Source organism: Balearica regulorum, chromosome 2, assembly GCF_011004875.1.
Source record: "Balearica regulorum gibbericeps isolate bBalReg1 chromosome 2, bBalReg1.pri, whole genome shotgun sequence".
In the NCBI taxonomy this organism is placed as follows: domain Eukaryota; kingdom Metazoa; phylum Chordata; class Aves; order Gruiformes; family Gruidae; genus Balearica; species Balearica regulorum.
Genome location: NC_046185.1, coordinates 20,512,337 through 20,527,133, shown reverse-complemented (window position 1 = coordinate 20,527,133; position 14,797 = coordinate 20,512,337). Strand labels below are relative to the sequence as shown.

The 14,797-nt window shown below is 37.7% G+C and overlaps 1 protein-coding gene and 1 long non-coding RNA gene across 2 annotated transcripts in view; one reads left to right on the top strand and one right to left on the bottom strand.

Moving 5' to 3' along the window:
• The window catches only part of LOC142600314 (uncharacterized), a 37,698-nt gene extending 25,330 nt beyond the window's left edge, over positions 1 to 12,368 (top strand). The window contains exons 2-3 of the long non-coding RNA XR_012833734.1: positions 7,757 to 7,855; positions 10,351 to 12,368. This is a non-coding gene — a long non-coding RNA (uncharacterized LOC142600314). The remainder of the gene's footprint in view (positions 1 to 7,756; positions 7,856 to 10,350) is intronic.
• The window catches only part of ANGPT1 (angiopoietin 1), a 166,698-nt gene that overhangs the window by 37,432 nt on the left and 114,469 nt on the right, over positions 1 to 14,797 (bottom strand). The window lies entirely within an intron of this gene.

Below are 14,797 nucleotides of genomic sequence, written 5' to 3'. Positions count from 1 at the left end.
TATATTTTACCTATACATTCTAATTACTGGTCATAGCTTTCTGTGCTCCAGTTTGACTATCTCTAAAGTAAGTCTACTAATACATACCATGTAGGAGTGTCATGCAGTTCAACTGATATTCGAAAGGGCAGTTGAGGCTATCAGTTGAACAATTATAAGATATTAATAGTATGATGCTGTGTTTGCACATCCTTCCATGGGGATATTGGACATAGTCATATTCTATAATACATTTCATATGGTGTTACCTAGTTACATATCCTAGTTACCCAGGATATGGAGAAGGCTGAGGTACTCAACGACTTCTTTGCCTCAGTCTTCACTGGCAAGTGCTTGAGCCACACTGCCCAGGTCACAGAAGGCAGGGACTGGGAGAATGCAGAACCGCCCACTGTAGGAGAAGATCAGGTTTGAGAATATCTAAGGAACCTGAAGGTGCACAAGTCCATGGGACCTGATGAGTTGCATCCACAGGTCTTGAGGGAAGTGGTGGATGAAGTGGCCAGGTCACTCGCCATCATATTTGAGAAGTCCTGGCAGTCCGGCGAAGTTCCCACCAACTGGAAAAGGGGAAACATAACCCCCATTTTTAAGAAGGGTAAAAAGGAAGACCCAGGGAACTACAGGCCAGTCAGTCTCACCTCCGCGCCTGGCAAGTATATGGAGCAGACCCTCCTGGAGACTATGCTCAGGCACATGGAAAATAAGGAGGTGACTGGTGACAGCCAACATGGCTTCACTAAGGGCAAATCATGCCTGACAAACTTGGTGGCCTTCTATGATGAAGTTACAGCATTGGTGGATAAGGGAAGGGCAACTGACGTCATCTGCCTGGACTTGTGCAAGGCATTGGACACTGTCCCACATGACATCCTTGTCTCTAAATTGGAGAGACATGGATTCGATGGATGGACCACTTGGTGGATAAGGAATTGGCTGGATGGTTGCCCTCAAAGAGTTGTGGTCAACAGCTCAATGTCCAAGTGGAGAACAGTGACGAGTGGTATTCCTCAGGGGTCGGTACTGGGACTGGCACTGTTCAACATCTTTGTCGGTGACATGGACAGTGGGATCGAGTGCACCCTCAGCAAGTTTACTGATGACACCAAGCTGTGTGGTGTGGTCAACACACTGGAGGGAAGGGATGCCATCCAGAGGGACCTTGACAGGCTGGAGAGGTGGGCCTGTGCGAACCGCATGAAGTTCAACAAGGCCAAGTGCAAGGTCCTGCATGTGGGTCAGCGCAATCCCAAGCACAACTATAGGCTGGGCGAGGAATGGATTGAAAGCAGCCCCGAGGAGAAGGACTTGGGGGTATTGATTGATGAGAAGCTTGACATGAGACAGCAATGTGTGCCCACAGCCCAGAAAGCCAACCGTGTCCTGGGCTGCAGCAAAAGAAGTGTGACCAGCAGGTCGAGGGAGGTGATCCTGCCCCTCTGCTCCGCTCTGGTGAGACCCCACCTGGAGTACTGCGTCCAGCTCTGGGGGCCCCAGTACAGGAGAGACCTCGAGCTGTTGGAGAGAGTCCAGAGGAGGGCCACGAAGCTGATCAGAGGGCTGGATCACCTCTTCTACGAGGACAGGCTGAGAGAGTTGGGGTTGTTCAGCCTGGAGAAGAGAAGGCTCCGGGGAGATCTAACTGCGGCTTACCAGTTTCTGAAGGGGGCCTACAGGAAAGCTGGTGAGGGACTGTTCATGAGGGAGTGCAGTGACAGGACAAGGGGCAATGGGTTTAAGCTGAAGAAGGGTCGATTTAGATTGGATGTTAGAAAGAAATTCTTTACTGTTAGAGTGGTGAGGCACTGGCACAGGTTGCCCAGAGAGGTTGTGGATGCCCCATCCCTGGAAGCGTTTAAGGCCAGGTTGGATGAGGCTTTTGGCAACCTGGTCTAGTGGAGGGTGTCCCTGCCCATGGCAGGGGGGTTGGAACTAGAGGATCTTTAAGGTCCCTTCCAGCTCAAACCATTCTATGACTCTATGATTCTATGATTCTATGAAATATTGGCCAAGATTTTGGCTACTGCAAAGTTATTTTTTTCTCACCCTGCTGAGGTAAAATAAGATATCTATATATATTTCGATGCTTTGAAATCTTCAGCTTAAGGAGTTAGGAGTCAGCCATAGACTATTCAAAGCACAGGAGAGGGTACTGTAATTTTATTTTCTAAGAATGAAAAATAAACAGCAGTAGAATATTTAAGGTACCTAACTCTCCTCACATTTCATATATTCAGATGATCTTATTTCCAGTTAAACAAATGATTCAATTTTCAAACATGGAAAAATCATAATAAAAGAAAAACTATAAACAGTTTACAAAACCTAATCCTAGACTGATATTTTTTGTGCATCTTCCAGGTTTTAAAGTTGTTTAAATTTTAGTGAATATTTTACTACATTAAATATAAGATTTTATTTAATATGTAATTCATTTAGTTTACCACATATTAAAATCATTTCTCTCTATAAGCTATTAGTTCATACCTGAGAATTCTTAGCTCTATTTTTGTTCTCTTTAAGAAATAAAAATTATTTTACACTGTAATTTTTAGTTGTGAAGAACTATTTCAACATGACTATGCTTATTCATATTTCTTAAGCTAGGAAAAAAGGGAACTGGAAATCTCCTGATTTGCTTACTATGATGTGCTGAGAGTGTTTTAGAAGACACTTGTGAAAATATCCTGATCAAATTAAATGAAAGATTGGATGATTTTCTTGCCTGTGATACAAATTCATCCTCTGTTACTAAGGTGTGACTGACAGATATAGGAAAGAAATAAACAACAAAGCAATTCTGATTTTGGAATAGATTAGACTGTATCCAATCTCAAATATTTTCCTTTGTCATTCATTTTAGGAAGTTACTTTCCTTCTGCACTTCCCATCATGGTATTTAACAGACAACATTTTCTTTCAGTTTCAGATCATGAATTAAACCATGCAATCTACCATTGATTGAGTCAGTGTAATTTTCAAGAATAACATTTGAACACTTCCAGAAAGCTCATTTTTTTTAAAGAGGGGTAAAATTAAGAGACTTCCTTGGGACTAGAACTCAGGTAATGGGAAAAGTGTCCATGAGACACATTGGCGAGTAATCAATCTTCTCTATATGACAGTTCAGTCATTCTTAATGTGAGATGGAAACACTGAAAGTACAGCTCTCTTTCTCTTTTGTTCTTTATTGCATTGCCTTGGCTCCAGCCCTGACTAGTTGGGCCTATTGAGGATGAAATCCTTTGTCCCCATAGGCCATGCAGCAGCTGAGTGAAGCTGCAGCACATCTAATACTTCACTCAAGCAATGCATGACTATACCAGCTGCAAACTTCTAAAGAAACTTAATTTAAAAATTTAGAAGCTTAGAAGTTTATGACTGGATCAAAAAAATATGAAACAGAGGGATTTTTTGTTGTTCCTACAGGGAATTACATTAGAAAGCACTCTACTCAGAAGTCATTTTTGTTTTAAGTAGCCTACCTGAGCAGATACTTGATGGTCACTGATACTAGAAGCTGAGAAGACATGCCGCATTCAGCTACGCTGAGATAAGTACACTAGTTTATGTTTCAATTAAGCATGTCTGCCTTTTGGCTTGGAGGCCATCGAGTGATATCCATGGACAAAGTGTTTAGTCTGCAAGAACTGAAATTCAGTAGTCTGTAGTGAGTCTCAGAGAAGACTCAAACTGAAATATGAGAGGATACTATTAGTTGGCTTTTCCTTTCCTGCATATTATTTCATTATATCTGCTTTCTCTAGTAGATGATTTCCTACGTAAGTCCCTGTAAATACTAGTTGCAGCTAATACTGTTGATATCTTGTGTTGACTACATCAGTTTCCAGTGTGAGCTCCTGCTCCTCAAGCTTTCCCATGATGACACTTCAATACTTCTCACCTACTGCTTTGATCACATTCGCATGCATATTTGGCTTCATACATACTTCCTAAAATACAAAAGCTTGTTCCTCACCTGTATAAACCCTGTTTACAGCTGACATACCCTTCTGTAGCTTTCACTGTTTTCTGTCTGTCCCTTTGATCCTGTCCATCTCCTTGACTTGTCTGTCTGCCCTATGACTGTCAGACACGGTCTCTCCTGTTCTAGCAGCTTTGGCAGTGTCATACCACAGCAGTCATTGGTTTGTCTCTGACATAGTCTTTCACCAGTGATCATCGCCATTTGTCTCAGAGGAAGGGAAAATACGCTCTGCAGTGACTAACAGGCAGTTAGTCCCTAAAATTCAGGAGGGCGAAGTTGCAGCATAGGTGTTTATATACCAGCCAAAGTATGTTTCTTTGCAATCTACGTGGTTTCTTACTCACAGAAGATATATTACTATTCTTATCAGCTCTCTTGCTTTAAAAGAAGATTTTCAGGAAATCCTTTCTCCCTTTTTCCCAGTGCTGGCAAGCTGAGGGGACTCCCCTTTGAACTGTGACTCTATTGAATTATATTTGTCTTATCTTATTTAGATTACAGCCTATTCAGGATGTAATACATGTGGCTTTTTTAACATTATGTGTTCCCATATGTGTTCTACATAAACTCCAGACACCATATATAATTATTCTGAAATAATAATAATTTTTCTTCTTCACATTTACACTTCCTTCTCCCTTTTCACACGTGTTGTTACACTAAGATGAAAATCTATCACTAAGTGGTTTGCTCTCCTGACCAGAGGAAATGAAGTTGCAGCAAAAGGGAACTGAAGGAATATAAAAAGGAATATAAAAAAATTTATGAGGAAAACCACCACATTAGTCATGAAAAACTGAATCCTATTATAAGGAGCTACAATACTTAAACTCAGATTAGAAATGCCTAGACTGATTCTTTTTTTTTCCTTGTCAGGAGCAACTTCCTTTTAAACAAACTCCTTGCTCTTAAGAAAACGAAGGAAGGAGAACATAAAACATATCTTTAAAGCAATGAATGTTCCTAAGGAGAAGTAGTATATTTTATTAAACACCTAATATGGCTGGGAAAAGAAATAAACAAACAAACAGGCACTCAAAGCTTTCATAGATCTAAACCAGAGAGGAGCACTACACATCTGTTAAGCACAGAGCTGGGAATAATTTCTTCAAGTATAATTTTATTATGCCAACTCCAACTGTTTTCAACCTGTATTTAGCCTGTAGTTTACTGCCTCTCTTGCAGACCTGAAGAAAGACTTGCATGCCTGTTGGTTTTTCCAGATACTTTGGCTGACTTAATAACTACACAGCTTTCCTTGTTCATATCTTACTTACACTGTCGCTGCCTCAAGAACACTACTACTTTAACAAGATATATAAGCTTTTGTGTGCAGAAGAGAATGACATATTATTAGCCAAAACCCCTGAAAGACATGATTTAACTTTTGATTTCCGTTCCCAACCCTGAGGCTGGCAAAGAAAATTATTGTTTCAGGTTCTTTTGATTTGCCTTCAAGATCTTTAGGCTTCCAAGTATATCTCTTTTAGTTTATCTTCAAATACAAATTTTTTTTTTTTTTTCCTTCAGCCAGAAAACTTAAGGAAACAAGCTTGTGCAATTGTTATGCCCACCTGTCCTTTATTTTTGTGCAATACTTTTTGAAAACTTTTGAGGCTGGGATAGAAATCACACAAAAGTGAAAGTTCACAAGGTTTCAACAGAACTGGTGCCTGGGAGAAATTGCCACTAGAAGAAATGCTGAAGCAGAAGCTCAGCAGTTGCCTATTCCAATTGCCTATCAGCAGGCACAGACCAGCCAGCCAGACGCACATGCTGAACATGTATTGCTTCAGAGGACCCTTAGATATCTGGGAGAGATTTGAGGAACATAAAAGAGAAATTCAAGCTATTGCCACAGAGAATCTTAGAAAATAATAGGGATTCAGGAAATTATTAGTAACCAGAATGTGACTTCTATGCAGGACACAGGAAAAAAATCCACAGAAAAGCAGACCACATTAATTTTGCTGTTCATGAGACAATTCAGGAATTGTTCAGTAATGAAAATTCATTAATGAAATCCAATCATTTTAGTTAACAGAACATTTATGTTTACACTGCTTCTCAAGTCTGTGGGGTCCCAAGTGATAAGATGCCTTCAGCCTTGCCTAAGACTAAGATTGTCTTAGGAGTTTGGATTCAAGAATGCCTTAGGGCATAGTTTTAAACTTAAAAGTTAACATTAGAAGTCACCTATTCCAGACCCATATCTGTCATTAAATGTGTTTGTTTCCCAGTGCATATATACTCTGTCAACATACTCATTGTTTTTTGCATTCATATTGTTATAGCAAATACTTGCAGAATTATTTGTGTTGAAGTTTTGTACTTAAACTCAAGGAAGTACGTGAGGTGATCCAAGCCATCCTCAGCTATCAACCTACTAGGAAAAGGAACATCTGTATTTCATGAATGTGTTTCTAGTTAACTACATTTTAAGTCCCTCTGAAACCCAGTGGGTCATAAGCACTGTTCCAAAATTGCATTTTAAATGCCTATTAGACACTATTTTGTCATTAGTTTGCTATATTTTGTTCATTACATGTTTCCAAGTAGAGGGATTAATTCTTTAAACTTTACATTTTATTAAAAATACTCATTTTGCTTTTCCCTTGAAATTTACATAACATTTTGGGATGACTGGCAAATCAGAGGCTTTAAGTTCCCTAAAGAGTGCTTAATGTAACACGGAAAAGTCAGAAATTTCCAAAAGTTTTCAGTCATCCTACATTTTCCACATTAGCACTCTATGGAACTTGAAAGAATATAGCAGGGAAATACGCTTACGTTATCATAATATGCTTTCTTTACTGTCCATTACTAGCCACAGACAGTATACACAAATCTTTGCACTGACCTAGCATACATTATTTTAGTGTTTCATTTTATTGTTCACAAATGGAAAACATTTATATTTTTGCTGTTGAAAATTGCATTAAGGTTGTATTTTGGCAAAGTTTGATCTGAAATAAGTTAGTTAAGAAATAAAAATCACAACCAATTAGTAAAATGGGTTTTTTATCAAGGAATAATCAGGCGATGTTTTGTACTATATTTAGACTAGATTGTTCTTGTAGTCACGATAACACTTGTTTTCAGAGCAAAGAAATGACACAATATAGAACCGTACTGACAGTTTTAATCTTATTTATGTACTAGGGCGAAGCAAAGGAGTTTTCTGGTTCTTTGTGCCTATAACTATATAGTAAATTGCTTAAATTCTGACATAGTGCCCAACTGTTATGCAAAAAAATAAATAAACAGTATTTTTTTTTCTTTTGTATGCATTAAAGTACTTAGAACCAGAAATCATGGACAAAAGTACATGATTTTATTTTTATAATATTTACTCTAGATGACATCCAGGTTCTACATCACCTCATTTCCAATTGTATGGTGATTAAAAGAGTCAAGCCTACTAAAGCAGTCATGAGTACAAAGAAATGGAATTCAATACTGGTTTTAAAAATGACCTTAAGAATTTACAAAGTTGATACTTATTCAAAAATAATAAGTAGGGTGCAAAAGAGTTTTATTAGCTTTGGCAAAATCTGTGGGGGTATTCTGCTTGAATCATGTTACTGCAAGTTCATTAAACAATTATCTCTCTTACTTTATTTATTTTGTCTGATAATGCTCATAGGAAGCTTTGACTTTTTATAGACAAAACAAAATTGAAACCAGACACAGTCAATATATCCTATGGGTTCATCTCCTGTCAGACAATTCACTGAATAAAGCAGATAATAATTCAGTGTTTTACAGCTGCAGTGTCTTCCCAGAAGCCATAAAGAATATTCAGCTCCTTTTGCCTTAGCTGAGAATGTGGAATGGATTTTGTTTAAGAAGATAATTTCTAAAAAGGTCAGTATACTTCTTCATTTCCATCACATTGAATTATTCATTGCATTATTTGAAATAAAGATGTGGTCTATAGAAATGAATTCAATTTGCTCAGGGAACAAATGTCTTAAATAATGTTAACTTAAAAGAATATGGGAAAATAATGCTAAATATTCAGAAATATTTCTACGAAATACTAACAAATATTTGGTGGCAAGTTTTTAAAATATGTTTAGATTGAAACCAGAGGTACCTTCTCAAAAGACTAAAACAAATACTAAGTTATTGTCAGTTTAAATAAAGAACTAAATGTCTGTATACTCATTCCAAATTCGAAAAGTGTGTCTCAAAACCTTGTTCATATCCTACAGCAATTCAGGTTGTTGAACTTCATTGTAGAACAAATATATTAGTAGACATACAGAAGTTAGGTTTGCTTTTTCCTTTTTTCTTCTCAAACACACAGCACCAGTAGTAGCAGACTTCCTGATGAGGAAGAATCAGAGTGATGGAATCCAGGTTTGAGGTGCAAATCTTACAAAAACGTTACCTTTGTCTAGGCAATGGTCCCCAAGCAGATCAGTTTCCTAGTGACCCATGTACAACAGCCAGTGTATCTTCATCAGGCCTGGATTTCAATCTAACTTCCTTACTGTTTAACTAAGAACAGGAGAGTATTTCCTACTGAAACAAACTATATAGAAAGCCTCTCTCCCAAACCACATTCTTCACTCTAGGACAAGTGGATCCTGGGAATAATCAAACTCAGTTTTTGTATTCTAAGAAAGGTGAATTGAGAGCTTAAGAGACCTTTCTGTTTTATTCTTTGCAAAGAAAGAAATTGTACAGTATAGGGCTAAAAATTCAAAATCTAAAAAAAAAACCCCAAACCAAAAAAAACCAAAAAACCTAGAAAAAAGTACTTCTGTTTCACTCCAGGCAAAAAGAAAGAACTTTTGGAGGTAGGACTTAATTCTCTTTTCTTTTCAAAAGACACCGATTCACCCCAAATAGTAAAGATACATATGACTAGGAGCATAGATGTTACAGGAAAGACCAACAGTCAAACATCTATCCATGCATTTGAGCAGGGACTTGAATCTCAGCCCCATAATCCATCAAAATAACTCAAGCATCAGACTTATAGGTTGCTCTTGTCTCTCTTCTTTGGGCTCAGCTGCTACACTAAATAGCTGAACAAAAATAGAAGATGACTGACACCAGAGTCAAAAAGTTAGAAAGTTAATTTGACCTGAGCTCTAAAGTGAAGGGCTGCTCCAGTGAGTACCAAATGGAACAGATCAGGCAGGAGATGCTCCTCCCTGAAGAGAAAGCTGTTCCATGATGACAGCACACAACTATAATCTAGGAGGACCCCTGCTACAATTCTACTGCATGTTCAAATCACTAATTTAAAAAACAACCTCTCAAAATCTCACCTGACTCGTGTAAAATAGCATTTCTATCTTTTGGTTAGAAAGTTTCTTTAATAACATTAATCTTTCTCATGGTGCTCTGCTAAAGGCTATTAGCATAATTTAGCTGAATCATGATATCATTACATAAAATTTATTAAGTTTGACATGTAAAGAATACCTTACATTGTTATATTAACAGCCTTTGGAAGACCACATGAGTCATCAGTATACATTAATGGTATTAAATTGAAGTACTAGTAGCAGACTAGGCACAAGTATATAGCCATGTGTCAACGCAACACTTAAAACTGATGTTATCCAGTAACGTTTGCATAGAGAAGACTGTGCTGAGTATAACACATTTAAAACACAACTGTGCTCCAACACAAAATTGTGTTTAATTTTGCATCCAAAAATATTGCCCAAAATAAAGACTATGCTTCATTGTGTGGTAACATCTGCTCTAGTGCCCAATATAGTGATCCAAAGACCTCTGAAAAAAATATTGTTTCATTCTTGCTCCCTTAGATCATACTGTTGAAATGCACACTGTAGATTAAGCTTTGGTCAGGACCAGAATAGTTTCACAAGCATGTTTTCATAAAACTGAATATGGTCTCTCACCACTTTGATATCATGTCTATCTCCACTGGACATGCTGGATTTAGACCTCAGGAGAAGCAGAGAACATGCTGGCCCTTTTTATAACACTGATGAAAGTGACAATTATCTGAGTAACAGTTGCAGTCAGAAGTGACTTTTTATTAAACTAGCGTGACATGTCATTCTTTATCACAGAAGGGTGGGTCTCCATGAAAGGCGTTACTCACACAATATCTTAATATACATTCCAGTCACCAAAAATCATTTCCTTATATCCAAATTACTTGGTAAATGTTTGAAAGAAACAAATGACTTCCATGTCATCTATCCCAGTTCCTTGAAGAAAATGATTTTTTTCAGATGTAAGCAACTTATAATTCATGACTTTGAAGTGTACTATCATAAGAAATTTATTTGTGACTATATGTTACAAAATAATGTTATGAAGGCTCTCCTCCTTCCACAAAACTTTCTGTATTCCTTTTCTATTCCCAGGTTACCTTCAAAATGCCTCCTCATGTTCTTTGAATCAACAATTCTTTCCCTCAGAACTGTTTCACTAAGCCACAGGGGGAAGGAGAAGCTGTGAAGAGTGTTCTGAACAGCCCCTACTGCTCTTCTAAGCAGCAGAAAGCAAACCAGAACAACCCATGTGCTAAGATTGAAACCTTCTCAGCTCTGCAAACAAGGCAGCCCTGTGCAAACTGCCATTTGAGAATGGCCCGTTACCCCTAACTACTTGGGTGTTATTTGTGGAATGTTATCTGAGTCAGACCAAAAATCCACTAAAATTTAGTGATGACGATCTTGTGTCACAAGGCCATGGCCCTGTTCAATGTGATAGTACAGGTATAGCCTACAGGTTGAGACAGAAGGAATTGAGTTAAATATGAGTATGATCCCCATCCAATTGATCGCTCATGTGCAAAACAGGAAAACACGAAAACTCTCGTTGGAAGGAAGAGACAGGTTCTTATTATAAAATCCAATTAGCTAATTATCAGAAGCAGCTGTGTATCTTTGCTCTTCGGGTGATCCTTCATAGCCAAACAATTTGGGGGTAATAACAATGAAGATGAAAATTTATGTCTGTATGAGATCAATCAACAATCATACTTTTAAGGTTTACGTATCTGACCATATGTACATTAAGTGTAATATTTTGTTGCTTTGCTTATATTTCTTTGAGTTACTCAAACCAAAATCAATGGAGGAAACCTCTGTCATAAAACCACAGGCATGTTTGTAGTTAGGAATCTTTAGCTAGTATGTGTATGTACATTTTCCACATGAAGATAAAGGTTTCCTAATTTTAAATTCCTGTCAAAATTACAAATCATTATCTGAAAAGCTGATGAGTGTTTTAATTCCTGTGAACAACAGCAGCATCTTTCCAAATATCCCTAACAGAAGTTAGGTGAAGTTAGTTTCAACAGCTGTTTCGGTACATGACATCCTGTGAACCCCGGGAGCTGCATCATATGCTTGCAGTGGAATATACTTTTTAGCTCCCAGCAATCTGTTTTCTTTAGTCTAAAGAGAAAAAATCAGTATGAATGAAGATTCAGAAAATGAGCTTTTGACAAACTCATTTAATGTGGAATAGTCACAGAAATACCAGTGTTACCATCTTCAGAGCTGTTTGATAGTATTTGAGGTCTCATTCAAAGAACGTAAGAATATGGCAAATGTATCAATAGTATCAGACTACTGTGAATGCAAGAAGTGTGAAGATTTTGTGGCCATATCAATGCATAACATATAGCTTAAATACTTATAATCCAGAAAAGGATTTAAAATTAATTCAGAATAGTTCGCTTTAACAAAACCGAGAATTATGAAAGATGTTGTTTCCAGAATATGAGCATTCAAATTATGAGCAAATTTATTTTTTCTGTCAAGAACATTCTCCTTGGCCAAGCCATATGGTTTATGTAATTTTTGTTTTTAAAAAAACACATCTGAAGTTGTTTTCCACTAAAATAGTGGAACAAGAATCACGAAGCTTACTCAAACAATTTAAAAATGAGCCTTGTGTATTGGTTTTTACGCAGTCAGCCTCTCACGTGAAAAAGAAAGTGGTGAACATAATCTAATGTGACTGGAAGGGGTTGGGCCTCTGTCTGTAGTTGTTTGGGGAGAAAAAAGAATCTGCATACTCTTTGTAAATGGACAAAACTGCATCAGAGAAATAATATTCCAAAAGGGAACAGTACAACAGCTTGAGTTTTTGACTCTTTGCTCAGGTCAAACACAATGTTAATTGTGTTGAGGACCTATTTTGAAAAAGAAGAAAAGTGCAAGTTAGTATTGCTACTGAAGTAACATGGAACAAAAAAAATGTCAGTTTAAAGACAGGATAGGTGGGCCTAAAGAACAACAAACCTGAAAACTGGAACTGTAACTTTCACAAGAGAAATTAAAATAGACTTAAACCAGATGGAAACCATAAAAGGAATTAGGAGACCACATTCTAAAACAGGAGCTGGACACTTTGCAAATAAAAATTAAATGTAAGTAACATCTGGAAGTTTTCAGAATGAACTGGAAGATGGTACTACGAAATAAAACCTTTGTTGGAATGGTAGCTCTCGTTATGAATAACTCAGGTAGATCTAGACGCCCAAATAGACAACTTGCAGTCTGTAGGACTGGAATGGACTGGTGAGGTGAAAACACACGGTGACCAGCAGCTTGATTGTCTCAAACTAAAAGGTCTCCAAGGAAATCTGTGGGACCTATGTCCAAACCAGAGCTTACTCACAGAGGTGAACTGTAGGAAGTATATCAAAAAGGGTAAAAAACATCATGCCTAGAAAGAAATCAAAGACTTACAGTCCAAAGAGGTGTTCAGCTGCCCTTTAGCTAAGCAGAAGACATGGATCACCAGACTTGTTATATTACTTAGAGTGTACTGAGGCTCAGAAGAAAGTCAGATTATTCCATAAAAATGCCCACTAGAACTGCATCCCAAAATACTTCCAGAGAAAGTTCTGGTAACCATCTCTGTGGTCTGGCTCTCAGTGTGCTGCAGAATTTAAGCCATGGAACAGCATAAATTATGCTGTTCTAGCATCATACCATACAGGCACGATGGAGCTAGCCATCAATTTGACCCAACAGCCTTAAGGAGTAAAGAAAAAGAAGAAACCCCAGCAGAAATGGAAATGGTTTTGTAGATGTGCTTTTCAGGCACACACAAACGCTAGTGATGACTTCTGAAATAAGTTAGCAGCAGACTTATTTCAAGCACTGAACTGGTGTTGGACTCTTAGATGTTAATCAGGAACATGAGATTAAGGGGGTGTGGAATTTAGTGCTGAACGTCATTCTTGCCTCAAAGAACCAAAAGAAAAACCAGCTGCTGGTCAGGAAGATAGGAGGTGGCTGCTTAGAAAATCAGCTGTGAGTCTAATATGTATAAGTGATCCTAATCTAGCTCATGACATTATGAATGATTAAAAAAGTGATAGCTTGCTTTCATCAGAGAAAGGAAAATAGCAATACTGTAGCCATAAAGGCATGCAGTACAATTAAATGCTGACATGCAGGAAAAAAAACTGGCTAAGAAAAGGATTCTTGTGGACTAGTCAAGGCACACAATTTCAAATACCTACTGAGAATCTTTCTCCAAAGACAGAAGGCAAGAAAATAATTTCAAAGGTTTGAGGAAGCCCCCAATAGACTTGAGCCCCAAGAAGCCTCCCTAAGAAACTGATAGTGAATGTTGGGCTATTGAATGTGGAATAATTTCTCCGAAATCCATGGGAATTATTAAACTAGACTTGCTAAAAGGCTAGAGAATAGGGAATCCAATACTCCATCACCTAATTTGGCAAAAATGGAGACAGTGACTGGGAAAGGTGCATTCATCCAAGAACTGAAAAGCTGGAATTTGAGCAAGAAGTCTTGATAGCCAAGTTAGCACATGAGCTAATCATTTGCTTGGATTTGATTATTGCTAATGACTGCCTAATAAATGCCAGAAACTGTGCGTTAGAAAGCAAGCTTATGGAAATCCCCTTGCAGCTGGTAAGCAATAGTTTTTTAAATTATATTCTCCTTCTAGAGGTCAAAACTCTTATTAGCATTTTACATTCCCTCCTCAGGCATATTAAAAATGATTGAAACCTGCTTCAGGGTGATCTGCTGCTGTTAAAGAAATTATTTGTTGCTCCACTTCAAACTTTTCTATAAGCAACAAATAGTATAATGGAAAATCCATCAAAAAATGTGAAAGAATAGATGTAGTAGATACTGATAAGAAAAGCATAGGAGGATGAACTCACAGGGTTTCCGCTGAATGTCTTCCAATTAGTATTGAATGTACAAAACTGAAATGGTCCAAGAGATTTCGTAGTCAGAAATTAGTTCTAAGAAGCAAAGGCACAAATTACACTGCATGGCATAAGACTAATAACACTGAATGATACTGGTAAGCACATATGCCACTAAGGAAGAAGATGGTGTAACAGTAAATCTGCATAAAAGGTTTTGTATTCATTAGCTATTGTTTTAGATACCCAAGTAAATGTTAACTTTATTTTCCAGAATGGAGATTGGATGCCAGTGGAAATGGAGCCAAAAGAACAAGGAAAAAAGTTAGTACCACTATTACTGTAGTATCACTGACTTTCTGGCAATTTACGTATGGATGGAGTACTATATTTCCTCATTTCAAAAGATTTCAGAAGATCTATGGCTACTTTATCTCTCCCTTAACCTGTTTCCTGTGTTGGTGTCTGTAAAATACATTGAACAGGAATTGAAGTACTTCCATGTAAACTGAAGGCACCAGCATGAAACTGAAACAAAGGCTATGATTGCCTCAAAATTTGCCTGCAGGGTGAGTTGATGCCAGGTGACTCCAGTAACCCAGCAGTGCTGTTACTCACCTTTGCAGATAATACTCCATGTGCACCCTTTCCAAGTTACCTGCTGT